The 15,291-nt window shown below is 41.3% G+C and overlaps 1 protein-coding gene across 1 annotated transcript in view; it reads left to right on the top strand.

The window, feature by feature from the left end:
* The first annotated feature begins 7,258 nt into the window (after positions 1–7,258).
* Positions 7,259–15,291, top strand: part of LOC108028580 (BAI1-associated protein 3) — a 53,595-nt gene continuing 45,562 nt past the window's right edge. The window contains exons 1-2 of the mRNA XM_044094919.2: positions 7,259–7,378; positions 7,855–8,125. The gene's annotated coding sequence lies outside the window, so the exon portion shown is untranslated. The remainder of the gene's footprint in view (positions 7,379–7,854; positions 8,126–15,291) is intronic.

The raw sequence follows: 15,291 nt of genomic DNA, 5'->3' as shown, positions 1-15,291 counted from the left end.
AATGTGCCGGATATCCTCCCAGCAAGCCCCATCAGGACCCTCTTTTTCTAATTAGCCGGCCGAACTGAGCATAGGATAAAGGCACCATCAGAAAAGTTTAAGAAAAAAATAGTGAACGTTGGTGAAATAAAAATATGAATAATACTTTTAACAATCTATATTAATTACTTATATTAGACCCAATATTCTCTCTGATTTTAATTTTATAACTTTTGAACATTTCTTTTTTTTAATATAATAACGCATTGTTTTAATTGCCATTTTAAAATGAACAACCTTCAACTGAAACAACCTTTTAGTTACCAAGAAGTATATTTATTACTGTGTGGTTTTCCTGAAACATATGCCATTTCTCGATTTTCCCCCAGTGCTGAATTTAAAACAAACTTTAATGCTGACGAGGCCAAAGAACCAATTACTGGCCAACTGATGAAAGTTGGCCAAAGGGAAAAGCTTCTCGAATTCGCACTAATTAAGCTGGCTGCAAGTGCATAAAATATTACGTGGTGTGCAATAACAAAGGCACTTCAAAAGTCAAAAACAAGCAGTTGATAGCCATGTGGACATGGCCAAAACAATTCAATTATTCAGCAGGCACTAGCAGCAGGGTAAACTTTTTATAGCCTCTAATTGGAAAGTTGCCGTCAGTTGGACGGAGTGACTCGGTCCGGGTCCCAATCCCTCAGCCTGCAGTCACCCGACTCCTCCGGCTGTCACCTGCAGAAGGAGACTGGGCGACAGGTGAGGCAGAGCACCATTTCCATTTCCCTGACCGCAAAAACTTGCCGACATTCATTTGACAGCAGACAGTTGCAGGAATACCCAGCACTCCCCTCGACTCCCAAACTAAATCGGTGTGCCCCGAAAAAGTCAGCCTAACGAGTTTTCCATTAATCTCGGCGTAAATTACATTTTCACACCCTCGAGCGCAGCTCTATATATCTCGAATCGAATAAGCGGAGAGCATTTTATAAATTAGCATTTCAAATATTCGGCCCACATTGCGACGTTGATTTGCCATTACTCATGCGCCCCGTTGTCCGGCCAGCCGAACGCGTGAGAGAATTTGATAAATTCGCCATTTTATTTGGCATTTGAGCCTTTTCATTAGCTAGTGTAAATGCAATTAGCCAATAAATCGAGTGAATATTACCAATTTCCATGCGAGGCGCGACATCGCACACAAAATGTCGAAGGGCAAGGACACCCGGCCGGTCTGCAAAATGTGCGTGCTGCCGCTGCTATCGGCGGTCATAACTCCTGTCCGCCGCCGTCGACGCATCGATCATCATTGGCCAGGGGAGTGTATAATATGGCCAACACGCAACATGGCCAGCAGGCCGCTGCAAATTGGTAAACGAGCGAAAACATTGTCGAAATGTGTGCACCCAGGGCGTCTTGTAGCTACCAAAACGGGGGAAACGATGGTGCACAACGGGTGGTCAAGTGGGAGGCAGGTGGCAGGCAGGTGGGTTGCTTTCCCTTTGGCCAAAAAAGGTTAGATATTCACTAGAGCAGCGATGGCCTTAAAGTTACAGATTTATATATTATCTCCTTTAGCTATCCTGGTCAAGTACCCCAGCATTATTCAACTAATATTAAAGTAATTTAAAGCTACTCTGAACTTACCCAAACTAGTTATAAAATCTGGTTCTGAGTAAAACAAACTAACTAATAAAAAAGTTAGAACCAAAAAGTTAATAGGTCGAACATTAAAAACTTTATTATTTTGATGCAGCGCAAAAACAAAGGGTTGTTGGAGAATAGTTTTTGATTTGATTAAAAATATTTGTTATATACATTTATTTCATTTATTTTTAATATGACAAAATTTGGACATCGTGTGTTATAATAAAGTATAAGTATGACTTTTAGGGAACATAAAATCAGGCGACGCCTTTAAAGACCCTAGATTTATCAAAAACTCACAGAATGATATTTATCCCAGCATTAAATCTATAACTTACCTTAAAAATATATGTGTATGTAGGTAAAAAATACACTTTAAATGTGCATAATTTATAATAATCCCCTTGGGCGACACCTTTAAACCCTCGACTGCTCAAGAAGCGACATAACAATATTTTTCCAGACTTAAAACCAGCTTTATGGCTCTTTCCATAATGAGCTGAGCTAAATTTTAACCATTTCTCAGCGCTCGGTGCTGCTGTGCTTACCGGGCACTTCGTTTAACGTTGTCTGCTTTACAGCCGGGGCGATATTCCACTAAATGATTTAGGTGACAAAAGTTTGCAGACAGCGAGAGCCCGCCAACAAAATAAAAAAAGAGACAGGGAAAATTCAACTTTGGGGCAATAAAAATATAAATACACCGCAGTGCGGGGGAGCGCTTGCAAATGGCACAATAAAGTGAAATTGCAAGCGCTGCATGGACAATTAAAGGCGAACAACACGCATACGCCACGTGTGCACAATTTGCTGCAGCTGCCAAGGGAGAAATAAATTACTCAATTCGCCGTTTCAGCTGTCAGGCAGTCGGCCAGCAGACAGGCCAGCAAATAAAGCCATATAATACGGACGTCGAATTTTCAAGAGAACTTTAATTAAACTAAGCCACAGCCGGCGAGCGAGCGACGTTTTCGTGACCTCAGGTGGCAAATACATATATAGTTACGAGTATATAGAATGGCGCACCCAGCCAGTCGGACATTCGGTGGTCGACCAAAAAAACAGAGAGAAGAGGAACCCCGAAAGCAGACAGCTGGACTCAGGGAGCGGCCAGTGGCCCCAGACATGGCTAGTGGAACTCTTGGCCCACTATCACCTGGCCTTATCATTTTGGCCGTCGAAAATTGTCGCAGCGGGTGGCGCGCACCTTGAGCTGCCCGCAAAAGTGTGCTATGCTTTTCCACTTCACTTTGATTTATGTTTTTTATTTTTTTCTGGAGGGGAGATGGACTCGTGAGTGAGCTAGAGCCTCTGATTAGGGATTTCCAGTGGAACACCAGGTTCCTAAGAGCTACAACTCTGGGAACTTATGCAGTTTTGCCCCGATATCTCTAGAACATTGGGAAACTATGTATTTTTGCCTCAATTACTGGGAAGATCAGGAAAAACCTACACAGAAAAAAACAAAAATATCAAGTTAACATTCGATTGGTTTACTTAAAAGGTATTAATTTTTTGCTTCGCAGATTCTCTCAAAAACAGAAAGATTAGATTGGATCAGATTCTTTCAAAAACACAAAGATTACACTAAAATAACTTAAATATCATTGTGAATCACGTTTGGTATATTTATAAGCATAATTTTTGTTTCTTTCAAATAAACAAAGGACAAATAGAGCGAGATTGTGGCTTAAATTACTCTGGGTGAGAGCGGGACAGCAAAACACAAAACTCTCTCAACTAAAAAAAGAGCAAAAAGCAGATGGCGAACGTATTAAAGTGATACGTGCCTCATCTTAATATAATTGATACTTAATATTATAAGAACGATTTTATATCATGTCATACATTTTTTCTCTGAGTAGTTCTCCTTATTCCTTTTCGCTCTACTTTCCGGAGTATCCTTCGGCTTTCCAAACGAACCCTTAAGATAGCTGGTGCAAAGGCATAATTAGTGAAAGTGATTTGTATCGGCTGACTTGGCCGGGCTAAAAATAAGTGGCATTTCGAGGGCACTGCTTTGGCATTTGCTGCCATTTAATTTGCATTCCATCTCCCCGAGTCGACTGCTCTTGATACTCCATAATCCGCTGTGGGTTACGGCTTATCTTGGACTTGGAATGCAGGTTTCTCTTGAAATGGGGATTGCAGTGCACCTGGCTTTTGTTTTCCCCCGGCAGCCTAATGAAGCTGGGCGAATGCATTCTGCAGGAACACCTCAAGGATATCATTGGCATTCTGTTCCAGAGAGCTCTGGTATTTAAGGCATTTGTTTGCTTACTTGGATTTTTATTCAAGCCACGTTGCTTGGCCTTGGTTTGCATTCTCCAGAACTTGAACAGACTATATTTGCAATTTAATAGGAACCTTAAGTAAATAGAAATGTGATTTATTAAGTTTAATCAAATCAAATTGTTTCAGGGATATTTTAATCACACAATTATCTATTTCCTTATCTAGTTTTACATTTCAATTTGGTTTGCTTAATCTGGGTTCACCTATACACTTCTAAACTAATTAAGCCCTTGAAAACTTAAACTACAATCGGGTTAAGCCTAAAATTAAAGTGTCAGAAGGTGCAGAAACCTGGCTTAAGGGTCGCACGCCTGTGTGTGTGAGGGCAACCAATCAAAGTTCAAAAGTTCACATCATTGACAGCGAACAACTTTGGCTGCTTTGGCCCAACTCAAATTAAGAAAAGATAGCAGGCAAGCTGGGGGAGACGCACAAAACTTTTATCATTTTCACAGTCCAAGAGAGCAACGAGAATAGTTAGTTACGGCGCACTTGCCTCCGTAGCTCTGTAATCTGTGGTCCCTCCCCTCCAGGCTCCTGGTAGTGGCACACCCTCTCGATATGGCTTAATTCCTGTTGCCACGTTTGCCCTTCGAATGTGGTGGAGGTGCATCAATCACTGCCTGCTGAAATGTTGACTCCCGGCCAACAATGCATGATGCAAAAATGTGTCGCATTCACACCTCCGAGCGAGCACATGGAACCCAAATGCCACAGTCCCGGGCCAATCAAGCGCAAGGTATGACTGCAAATCTGTGGGTCCGGAAAATGCCTTCAATCCCGGACATTCTGCCCGCCTCCCAGTGCTGATGCCTCTGCCTTTGGGTGCGCTGCCACTGCGGCTGAATCTCCAGTCTCCGTTTTCTGAGCGCCGTGTACGTGGGGGCAGGGAATTGGGTCACCGGGCAAGAGGCGGGGTTCCGGCTCCTCGTCGCGTTGCGTTCCGCACGTAGACAGATTCGGGCGGGCCACAGACGCACAGCATCAGCGCAAGTACAGAAAGAAAAAAGGTCGCACAACTCAGGAAACAGATGGGACTTTAAACTGACAATGGAAACGAATAATTTAAACATTAAACATAGTTTGCTTTAGATCGATTTTTGGTGAATGGTATTATACGATTGTAAGCTTTAAATTTAAAATTGAAAAATTAGATGAGATGGGTAGTCTTAGACTCAAGTTTCTTAAAAAATGTAACTTCTGAAATATAGTTTTACCACATTTCTTAAAAACGTATCGTTCTAAATCTAGATTAAACAAATTAAAATATTCCTCTTGTATTAATTAAAATTAATTGGTTCAAAATAGGTTAATCAACTTATCGTTTTAGCCGAAAGCCTCAGCAGCTATGGCTGTGATCCCTTTCTGTAGCTTAATTTTTATAACTAAGCCTAGTAAATAAATAAAACATCGTTTTGATTCTATAAAATATTAATATAAATATAAAAAAAGCTTAATTCAAAGTCTCCACATCATAGTTCTTAAATGAATGGCCCTGGCAACTTGTTTCTTGGTAATATAACTTGGTAAATTGCTTAAAATCTAAAATAAAATGGAATGCTAGAAAAAATCTCTACATAATAGTTTTTAAATTGCAATTATGTTGTCAATCTAAACGAATGTGATCTAATCAGATCAGATATAATACATTTTTTCTATTAAAAATAAAAGATACTTGTAATTTCTTTAAAGTTCCTTTTCAAGCAATTAAAAAACCCGCCTAAATTGTATTGTATGATTAGGATAGTAACTCAAGTAATATAATAATTAATTTAGATTTTTATATTATGACCATCTTTCTTAATAAAAATATCCTAGGGGTTATCAACACATTTGTAAATTTGTTCTTTGTGTAATCTTCGGCAGGATGTGAGTGCCGCGGCTGGTGGCGAGCAGGTGTGGGTGGTGGGCCGTGGGCGGTTGGATGAGGGTGGTGTCCCGCGGGTGGCGAGTGGCCAAAGCGCAGGAAGGAAGCCAACGCGCGCTAAGCGCCGTCGCTTGATGGAGCTCATCATAATTTTTGGGGCGCCGTGGTGGAAACGAAAGGGAAGCAAAACAAATCGCAGTGGAGCGGAGCGAGCAAGAGCAACATGTGAAAGGGCGAGAGGCGGCGAGAACGAAGAGAGCGGAGAGCGAAAGCTCTGGCGCAGCTTTTCGAGTTTTCGGCGCTAACCTTCATCTTGAACTTCACGGAAGGGGGAGCCCTGTGCGCGTCTGTGTGTGTGAGTGGGTGGGTGCTTGGGTGATTCTATGTTTCCTTTCTAGGCCACAGCCAACCCCCTCGCCACCACTTGGCCCTGGGAACATATGCAACAGGAGGGAGTTCATTCATGACCAACCCACACCTTCGAGATGGGAAAAAGCGTAGTAAGAGATGGTGATGGCGAAAAGGGTTTTATTCAAGGCTGAGCCTTGGAATTACTGTTCTCCAAGATACATTTTTGATAATTTAGGACAATATGTACAACTTTGATTTGATTATTGCGTTGATAAATATTTAAGCTTGCCATAAAAAATGGTTTGCACATAAATAAGTACAAATTTCTTATTTTATTATTATCATATATCATGCGAATAAAAAAGCATTTAAGTTTAAAAAGAGTTATAAAGAAAATTCTGTTTCCAATTATGAAAAAATAATTATAAACAAACTTAAACAAAATGGTCTAATCTGTAAATATTCAAAACAGTTTCTATTTCTTGAGAAATAATAAATAAAACACAATATAATTTAAAGAAAACTCAACCATCTTGTTTGCTTACTATACTGCAAAAAAGTATATTTTATAAGAGCTTATACATTTTAATTTATAAGAATTAAAAAATATATTTTCAACTTGAAGTGCTGAAACTCGCTTCCTTTTTTATGAGGCCGTGAACCGTAAAAATGCCGTGAAACCTTTTTATAAATTCCATGATTGCTGTACCAAAGTATGTTACCATCTTTAGTTATGTATTCTGCATTTGTCATAAAAAATATGTCAGATTTGGAAAAATATGAAATTTGAAATTCAAATATTTATAACGGCCGAACTCCCCTCGAGCTTTGTGGCAGAGAGTTGGGAAGAGGGGCACCCGACGCCGAAAACATCGCACGGAACTGACCCCTCTCCGAGCTTTCCGCGCTCTCTCTCAGAGTTGGGCTCTCTCTCAGGCCACGCACACCAGTGCCAGCTCTTATCAAAGGACAACGGCTGGAAGGACTCGGCAGGACTCGCACTAGGGATAGCACGGGAGCCGGAGCAGGAGCAGCAGCAACAGTGCGAATGCGACCCGCTGTGGCTTATAAGGCGAAGCCCGAAACTGGAGCAGCTCAGTTCGCTGTTGGCAGGCGTCGCTGCAGGTAGTAGCTCCATTCAAGCAGCGCATCCAGAGGAAGTCCTTACTCCAGAGTCGGCAGCCGAGCAGCCAGTGCCACCAGGAGCCAATCCTAGACCAAGGAAAAAGTGTGAAAGTGAGTGCGCGAGTGAAATCAAGTGAAGCGAAACGAAGCCAGCAAAGTAAACTTGACCGAACTAAAACAAATCGAATTGAATTAAATTGAGGGGGAGAGGTGGCGCAGCAGCAGCGACAATTAAAGGCAAATTGCTTGCAGGCAAAGGACGAAGGATAAGGGGGAGGAACGGACGTTTATGTCACGCTGCATTTGCACATAATTGCAAACTGTTGCGCGGCCTGCAGTTTCGCTTTTTATTGCCAGGCGATAAAATAAAAATCCATTTGCCCGAAACCATTTTCCCCACTTAGAAAGCCCCGACAACTGTTGCACACACAGGACACCAAACACCATGCACCACATGCCATATAGCACATAGGACTTAGAGCGGTGGACCCACGGACACCCAGAACACTCTACACCACACTGCACTTGGGGGAAATAGGACATAACCATTTATTTTACGATCTCGGCCTTGGTCATGCCCCATTAAGTATGCTACTGAATGTTTTGTTCAAGTTTGAAACGGAAAGCGAGAAACGAAACCGAAATACGAAAAGTGCACAACCCGAAATGATGCTAAAATAAATAATACAAAAAAATCCCTATAAAAAACCCAGAGGAGCAGCAACTTTTACTAGAAATTTGCATCGGAAGCTCCGAGTTCTGCCGAAGAACAAGCAGAGTGTCAATTTATGCAGCCATAAAAGTTAAGGGGAAGCTCGAGGACACCGAAAAAGCAAAAGGAGTTCCGGTACTTGCCAGGTGAGTCCTTGAATTCGCGCGAAAATGGTTAATAAATCGACAGTCTGCCAGCGACATTTGCCATGCAATTAATGATAACAAGCAAAGCATTCATTGCTGCTTAATTATTGACGCCAGTCTTCATTATTTATTTAAAATCCGTAAATTCCACACTCGCACACTCCAGCGAATTATTCATGCTAACATATGTATGCGCGATATACATGATTATTAACACCTGAGGGCCATGTCCGGCAGAAAGTTGATTCATGGCTAATAGCATCGCACAGAAAGCGCGAAATTGCGATTTGGAGAAATCAGTTTTATTATGGCCATAAAGTATTTATGCATTTTTTGGCCGAATCAATATTTATGCTCACTCTCAGTCGCCGATGCATTCACTGGGATAAGCCCGGAAAGTCGAAATTATACGTATGTTTTCTTTAATCAAGGCGGGCAAATATTGACGCAGGGCGCCTGTTTTGATGGTGTGGCCTTGGGCAGCTTTAATGACCGCTTCCTTATCGCGGCAAACTATTATGGCCACGTACACGAGTATTACGCGTATTATATGGAATATGTCGTCCAATTTGCTGCCGTATATCATGTGTCTGCGAAATGTGCAGCTGTTGTTTTTATGGCCTTTGGGCTGGGCCGCCCAGTGGGCTATGGGATAGCACACACATATGGCTAACAAAAACAGCAACAGGCCCTGTAGAACGGGTGCGGCACATCCGCAGTTAATTAAAACTCAACTCCAATTTGGCAACTGTTTAGCCGCGGATCGCTAATTAAATTTATGCAAAATCCGTGTCAACAGCACACGTGCATTTGCCTCTATAGAAATGCAAATTCAAAATCAAATTAACCCCAGTAGGGCCACTGTGGCCCACCTGGCGTATGAGTGACATCTGTTCAGTCTGCTCCATTTCGAAGGCAAACAATTAAGAGGCAAGATAAAGGTAAACCCCAACGACTTGCTCTTTTAGGTACCCTTAAATGTGATTGATATACCCCTAAGCAAGCGGCTCTAAAAATAAACCTAAAGCGCAGGAAAAGTTTTCTTCGCTGCCAATAACAATCGATTCCGAAAATAATCTTCAAAGGTTTTGGGAAACTTGCCATCAAAGATATAGGGCTAACAATCAGTTGGGGTATTGCTAAAGGGACTGCGGGTCAGGCCTTCATGTCAACTTTGTTAATTAAATGAAGCACTTAACATCGAGACATATTTTTAACCCATTTCCGGCGCTGTTTATTTTTTATTTCGCTGACTACATAATGCGGTGCTCCAGTTCCATTCTAATGACTGTCCAGTTCCGAATGCCTCCGAACTCCTTATCATAATTTCCATTTCACTTCCGTTCGCCGCTGCGCCACTTGTGTGCTTTATGGCTCTTCGTCCTGGCAACGCCCCCCACCAAAAACTGCCACCACTCCATCTGAGCCCCCAAAACATTGTCCTCGGACTCGCCAATTGAATGTGGACAACTTCAAAGGCTTTTTCGTGGGCATTTCGCTAAAATCACTCTCGGGCGCCGTGACTTTTGCCTTTTTCGCTGCTGTTCCGCTGCTTTGCATAAAGGTTACAAACGAGTTGTCTTCCCATTTCATTCTTCGGCGGTGATTGCAAGGAAAATGTTTATTTTTTAATAACAGCACAACTTTGCTTGCTTCTAATTAATTTTAGTTTATTGCTGTTGGGCAGTTTGTTCTTTTTTTGTTTCTGAACGCTTCAATTGTTTTTGACATCTCTTGTTTGTTTGCCAGCTGCAATTGTTGTGGTTTCTGTGGCCAGTGTTTTAGGGAATGGGTTTAGAGCCAGAGAGCAGCAAAAAATGCAAACAAATCTGTGCACAAAACAAACAAAATGTTTAGTTGCAAAGCCACAACTTTATTGCTTTCAAATTTTTATTTCCAGCAATTTTCCTGAAATTAAAGAAAGAAAAGGCGCAATCCAATAAAGGCAATATGTTGTATTTCACAATGGGAAAAACAATTTCTAGTTAAATTTATTTCGTTTGACGGGAAACATTAAGCCTGGATTTTTGTAAGCCAAAGTAAGCGCATATTGCCTTTTGTGCTTGTAAGGTATTTAATCTAGATATAAATAATATTTAAAATAAGGCAATATTCTGGGTAGAACCTAATTTAAAGCAGGTGGCCTATAACTCACAGGACTTTCGTAAATTTGTAATGATTATAAATGCAATACATTTTCTCATTAGTTATATTCGATTGGTGGCATAAAATATGAAATGCCTTTCTAAACTTCCAAGAATTCAGTAACATTTTATATGAAAGGCATTAGTAATGCGATCTCATTTGGCTTTGTCGAGTTTTGGGAACGTCCGTTGCCAAAAAGGACATTATGGGTCCTTTTAGTATTGAACTACTCAGAGTCGGCAAGGTTGCCATGTCAATGAGCTCACTTACATTGGGTATTCAATTCATATTGCTCTAATATGCGACAATAAGTATCCTTCATAAGCTCGATATGTGAATATCGAGTTTCGCCCCCGATGCCTCCCAATTTCCGATGACCTCTGGCAGAAATGTCGCAAAATGCTGTCGCCTGCTGTGTTCCCAAATATTTGTGTTATGTCGCCGACGATGAGCGTCAAATCAGAATTCGATATGTGCGGCAGCCAAAAGACGGTGAGCCGGGGGAATTCCAGATCGAATCGAAAATACCCTCATCGCTGGAGCAGAAGCAGCTTCGCCACATCAAAGGCTGCGTCAAGGAGTTATTAGCATGCCCATTGAGTTATGAAGGGTATGACAGAAATGGGCAATTAACCTTATCAAGACGCTGCGCTCTAGCGTTCCGGCGAAACAAGAAAAATGTCAACGAAGCTGGGTCCTCGACGTCCTTATGGACGTCGGTGAAAGCGAGGAAAAGCGACAGGAGAAAATAAATAAGACAGGACGAGAGAAACCGAACCTAAAATATACGCCATTAGGCAGACGGAATGCTAAAGCAAAGGCTGCGGGGGAATCTGGCAGAAGTAGGGGGCGGGAAGGTCCTTCAACGGGGTGGCAAAGGCAAAAAGCAATTTCAAATATTTTCGTTACCTGCTTGTAGAAATTTTTACGTTTTTCTGATTACGGGCCAAAGCTTTCGCTACCTTCTCTTTTATTTTTATTGTTGCTGTGTAATTGTGCGCACAAAAAAAACAGGGGAGAAAGACGACGATGAAATGGGTTAAGGGTGGTAGGAATTCAGGAACAGCTGGAACATCTGGGGTGGAGAAAGCCCACCTGCTAGCACTTAAAGTCCCGCCTCGAAGGCTCCATTCTAGACATTTGAAATGCAAAGAAGCATTGCATACTTTCTACCACTTCTGGTGGAGCAGAATGGAGGCAAAACATTGCATATTATAGCCGAGTTGAGGGGGCTGCAAACGAAACAGCTGCACTGGCATTCTGGAATGGCAGCGAAATGTTCCTTTCAGGGAACCGGATTTGTCAACCCAACCAGCAGGACGAAGAGGTTTGTTTATTAACCATGGCATACTTAGCAGCCGAATGGAAATTCCCGCGCCAAGTATGCCGGAGAAGTCAAGAGCTGTCGAGGTAGACCTTCGGGTATAATTGAGATTTGTCTTAAAATTTGTGCAATGCTTGCAAAAGTTGTGAACGACATACACGAGAATAAGAGTAGGAAAACATGTTTGCTGTTATTATCAAAGAAATCTAAGGAAAACTTACTTGGGACCTTTCAAAGGATTAAACTCTGGAAGCATGAAATATAGTATGTCTAAGTCCTGCTTTCTCGAAAATAAAAAGAGCAACAGAAGTGGAACAAAATTAAGTAGAAGTCTGAAAAAGGTTACTTTATTGTAAAAGTCAAGGGTGACAGAAAATAAAAATTAAATATAAAACTACATTGGTTCTAAGTTAATAAAAACCCATCGGAATGGTGTCAAAAAGTATGCAATAATAGTGGTTTAACAAAGTCCATTTATTGGAAATCCTAAAGTATACTTTTAGGTGCCATCCAATTTATTTAAAGCCAGAAATTAGCTAGCTTGATATGTATTATTTTATGTGGAATAATATACTTCCCCATAAACCTTCTAGAATGTTTATATTTATCAACCTGCGGCTTAGGAGCGTCATGTCCATGCAAAACCGAAATTATCCTGCGAAAAGCTTTTCGCCAACTGCTCTTCGGGACTATAAATAGACCCAGCTTCAGCTCCAACTGTTGCGCAGTTACGGATAACTAAAAATAGATGTCAGCTTGGGCTCCCTCGCACGGAGGCATAAAATCCAATAAATACTGTTGCAGACAACCCCGAATTACTCGGCACGTTCGAGTGTCCTGCACAAATGTTGACGTGTTTCGGTGTAAACACACGCGGATACCACTATGCGCGTAAAGCACTCAAATACATATTTGTGTAGCTATTGGATGTTTATCAGCTTGTCGCATGATTGATTTATGTGCCTTCTGGATTATTAATGGACGGGGCCAAGTCAATGGAAACGACTCCGTAGGACTTGGCTCATTCATTATTGATACCCTGTAAGAAAGTGACACACACACGCACCGGGGGAAAACATCCTCCGAATTGGTCATCAATTTTTTAATTTTTTATGCCCAAATGGTTGCTATCTTTAATAAAATATATTATATTTGTTGCTTTCGTATTAAGGCTGATTTAAAATCTCCTTCGTTTTAAACTACTGTTTAAAAAAACCCTTGTAGAAATAGTAATACAGATTTATTTAACATAAGTATGTAGAATAACTATAGATTTGAAATCATTATGTCAAGCGATCTGGAGTTTTAAAATCACTTAAGACGATTTAAACGAGCCTTATTTTCTCTCTAACAGTTAGATAGATTAAACTATGCCTCTTAAAGTCCTAAGAGAAATATTAATTATTCTATTACTGTGTTATAAATGAGTACAAACTAACTAGGGATTATAAAACACTGTTGACAGGAGCTTTCCACATTTGAAATCACTTCAAAAAGTGCCTTCAAGTATGCTATGAAAGATATTGCCTGCATTTTCCTTACACTGCGAATATGTACGTTTGCTTTTAGAAAAAAAAGTTGCTTTATATCTGCACTTAATCTACTAGTTCTCAAAACTCCTAAGAGATTTCATCCATATTCTGAGAACGATGGACCTTATCTTTGAGTAACTCTTTTGAATAAATATTTGCATTCTCTTGAAATTACTCTGCTAAGTGGAATGTTTTTTCCTGTGCACTCAGAAAAAAACGGGGTGAAAAACAAAGGGGGGAATTCTAGGTGGCTCGGCGCTTAATTGCGACTCCTCGGGGAGCAGGCATCGCCCGGTTAACTTTGTTTGCTCAAGCAGAGCAGGAAAATGGAAAATGTCAGAAGATGATGCAAGCAGCGGAAGCGGGACAAAGTGAAAATTTCCTTTTGTTTTTTCTCCCAGCTCCCAGCTTGCAAGCCCCCAAAAAAATAAACTTTCCCCGGGACAGATGGGACTGCCGAGTCCCTGAGTCCCCGAGGAACACACTCACGAGAACTCACGCATGTGACAATCCTCCGGAGGACCTAAGCAAACCTGGTGGGCGCAGCTGACTGTTTTATGGCTCAATCATAATTTTTCACACTGTTAATGTGCAAATGCGCCGCCAGACGCGGGGCGGAGGTGGGCTGGATTGGGGAAGGCCACTTGGAAAAGCGGCAAACACTCAGACAGAACAAACAAGTGACTGTGAGTGTGTGTGTGGAAAAGTTTTTCAAGTGTTAAATGAGATAACGTAAACATTGTGAGGCTCTCTTCAGGCTGCCAGGACAATGGCAGGCGGTCCTCATCTTCTAGCAACACGTTGACAGACTGACAGCCCTCAAAGCCCCTCCCATCCACCTCCACGGTCATAATAATTATTAAAAATAGCTGGCGCTGCTCAAAAGTTCTTAGGCAAAATGAACATTTTTATGGCCGTGAGGCCTGCCAGTTGAAAAAAAGGAAAAGTTTTCCCTTCGTTCGGCATAATTTATCGTTGAACTGACGTTTTGATTGCGCTTTTGCCTTCTTTATGTGGAGTATCTGCAAATATTTGCCAGCTTCCCTTGGCGCTCGCAGGCGCAACACTTTCGGTGCTCCAAGTTAATGGGCTTCCAACAAGTGGCCCTCCCTCAGGCGGCTGAAAAGTGCACAAATCGCCCTGACTGAGGATCCTCAAGTGGTGCAGCCTAATGAATTGGCCTGCCATGCATTCGGTTTCATCGGGTTAATCAAGTGTTCGGTTCGCCTGGCTTTGCCGGCAGCTCTTTCCTGGCTCTAACACATGCCTCTGCCCAAGGAAATCTGGCATAGTTTCTTCGATTTCTATTAGGCGATTGATGTTTGCCTGCCATGACAACTGCAAATATTGATGGCCATGGTGGTGTACGGTGGAAAAAAATTTGGGGGTTCTGTACTGTTTTTATTAAGCTAAAATTTATAAAAATGTTGAACGAATTAATTAAGTGTTCTTTCTACTTATGGGTCGACTAAAATGTATTACTTTCCCAAGTCATTATACTAAAATAAAATTTAATGATTTGTATTGATAGTTATTTATTGTTTTCGTAAAGTTTTAAAATATATAATGTATTTTTCCAGTTATTAAAATAAAAGGGTATTAAAAAATGTTTATGTGAGCAAAAGAAAAGACAATCTTCGTTCTGTACTTAAGTAAAAATATAAAAAAAAGAAAATTAGCTTTTTTTATTTTTGAAAATTTAAGTAATTTTTGTACGGTACTTTGGCAAATATAATTTTCATGCTTTTCTGCCCCTTTCATTTGTTACGATTTAGTGATGGATGCCATCCTGCCTGTGAATGCTCCTGTATTCATACTATATGTGTTTGGTTACAGCAGGATATACATCAGGACGCAGACCCCTGCAACGCCAAATGTCAATTTCAATTTTGGAATATGTAAAGAGATCAGGCGCCAGAAGAGCGGGCGAAAGTGAAATAAATGGGCGTAAGGATGAAAATTGAAAACGATGCCGTCTGCGAGGACCTCGACTGCTCTACTGCCTTCTTGTTGGCTGCTTATTAGTTTAAATTGTAAACAGGAAGTGTTGCGGCACCGGATATAAGGCCAAGATGCGTTTGGGCCAAGGAGGGAGCACCAAAGACTGTCGGCAGGCGACTGGCGGGGATTCAACTTGCCTTGCGCCTGTCAGCGGCAGGCGAGGA

This window comes from Drosophila biarmipes, chromosome 3L (genome assembly GCF_025231255.1).
Source record: "Drosophila biarmipes strain raj3 chromosome 3L, RU_DBia_V1.1, whole genome shotgun sequence".
Taxonomy (NCBI): domain Eukaryota; kingdom Metazoa; phylum Arthropoda; class Insecta; order Diptera; family Drosophilidae; genus Drosophila; species Drosophila biarmipes.
This window is presented reverse-complemented; position numbering and strand designations above follow the sequence as displayed.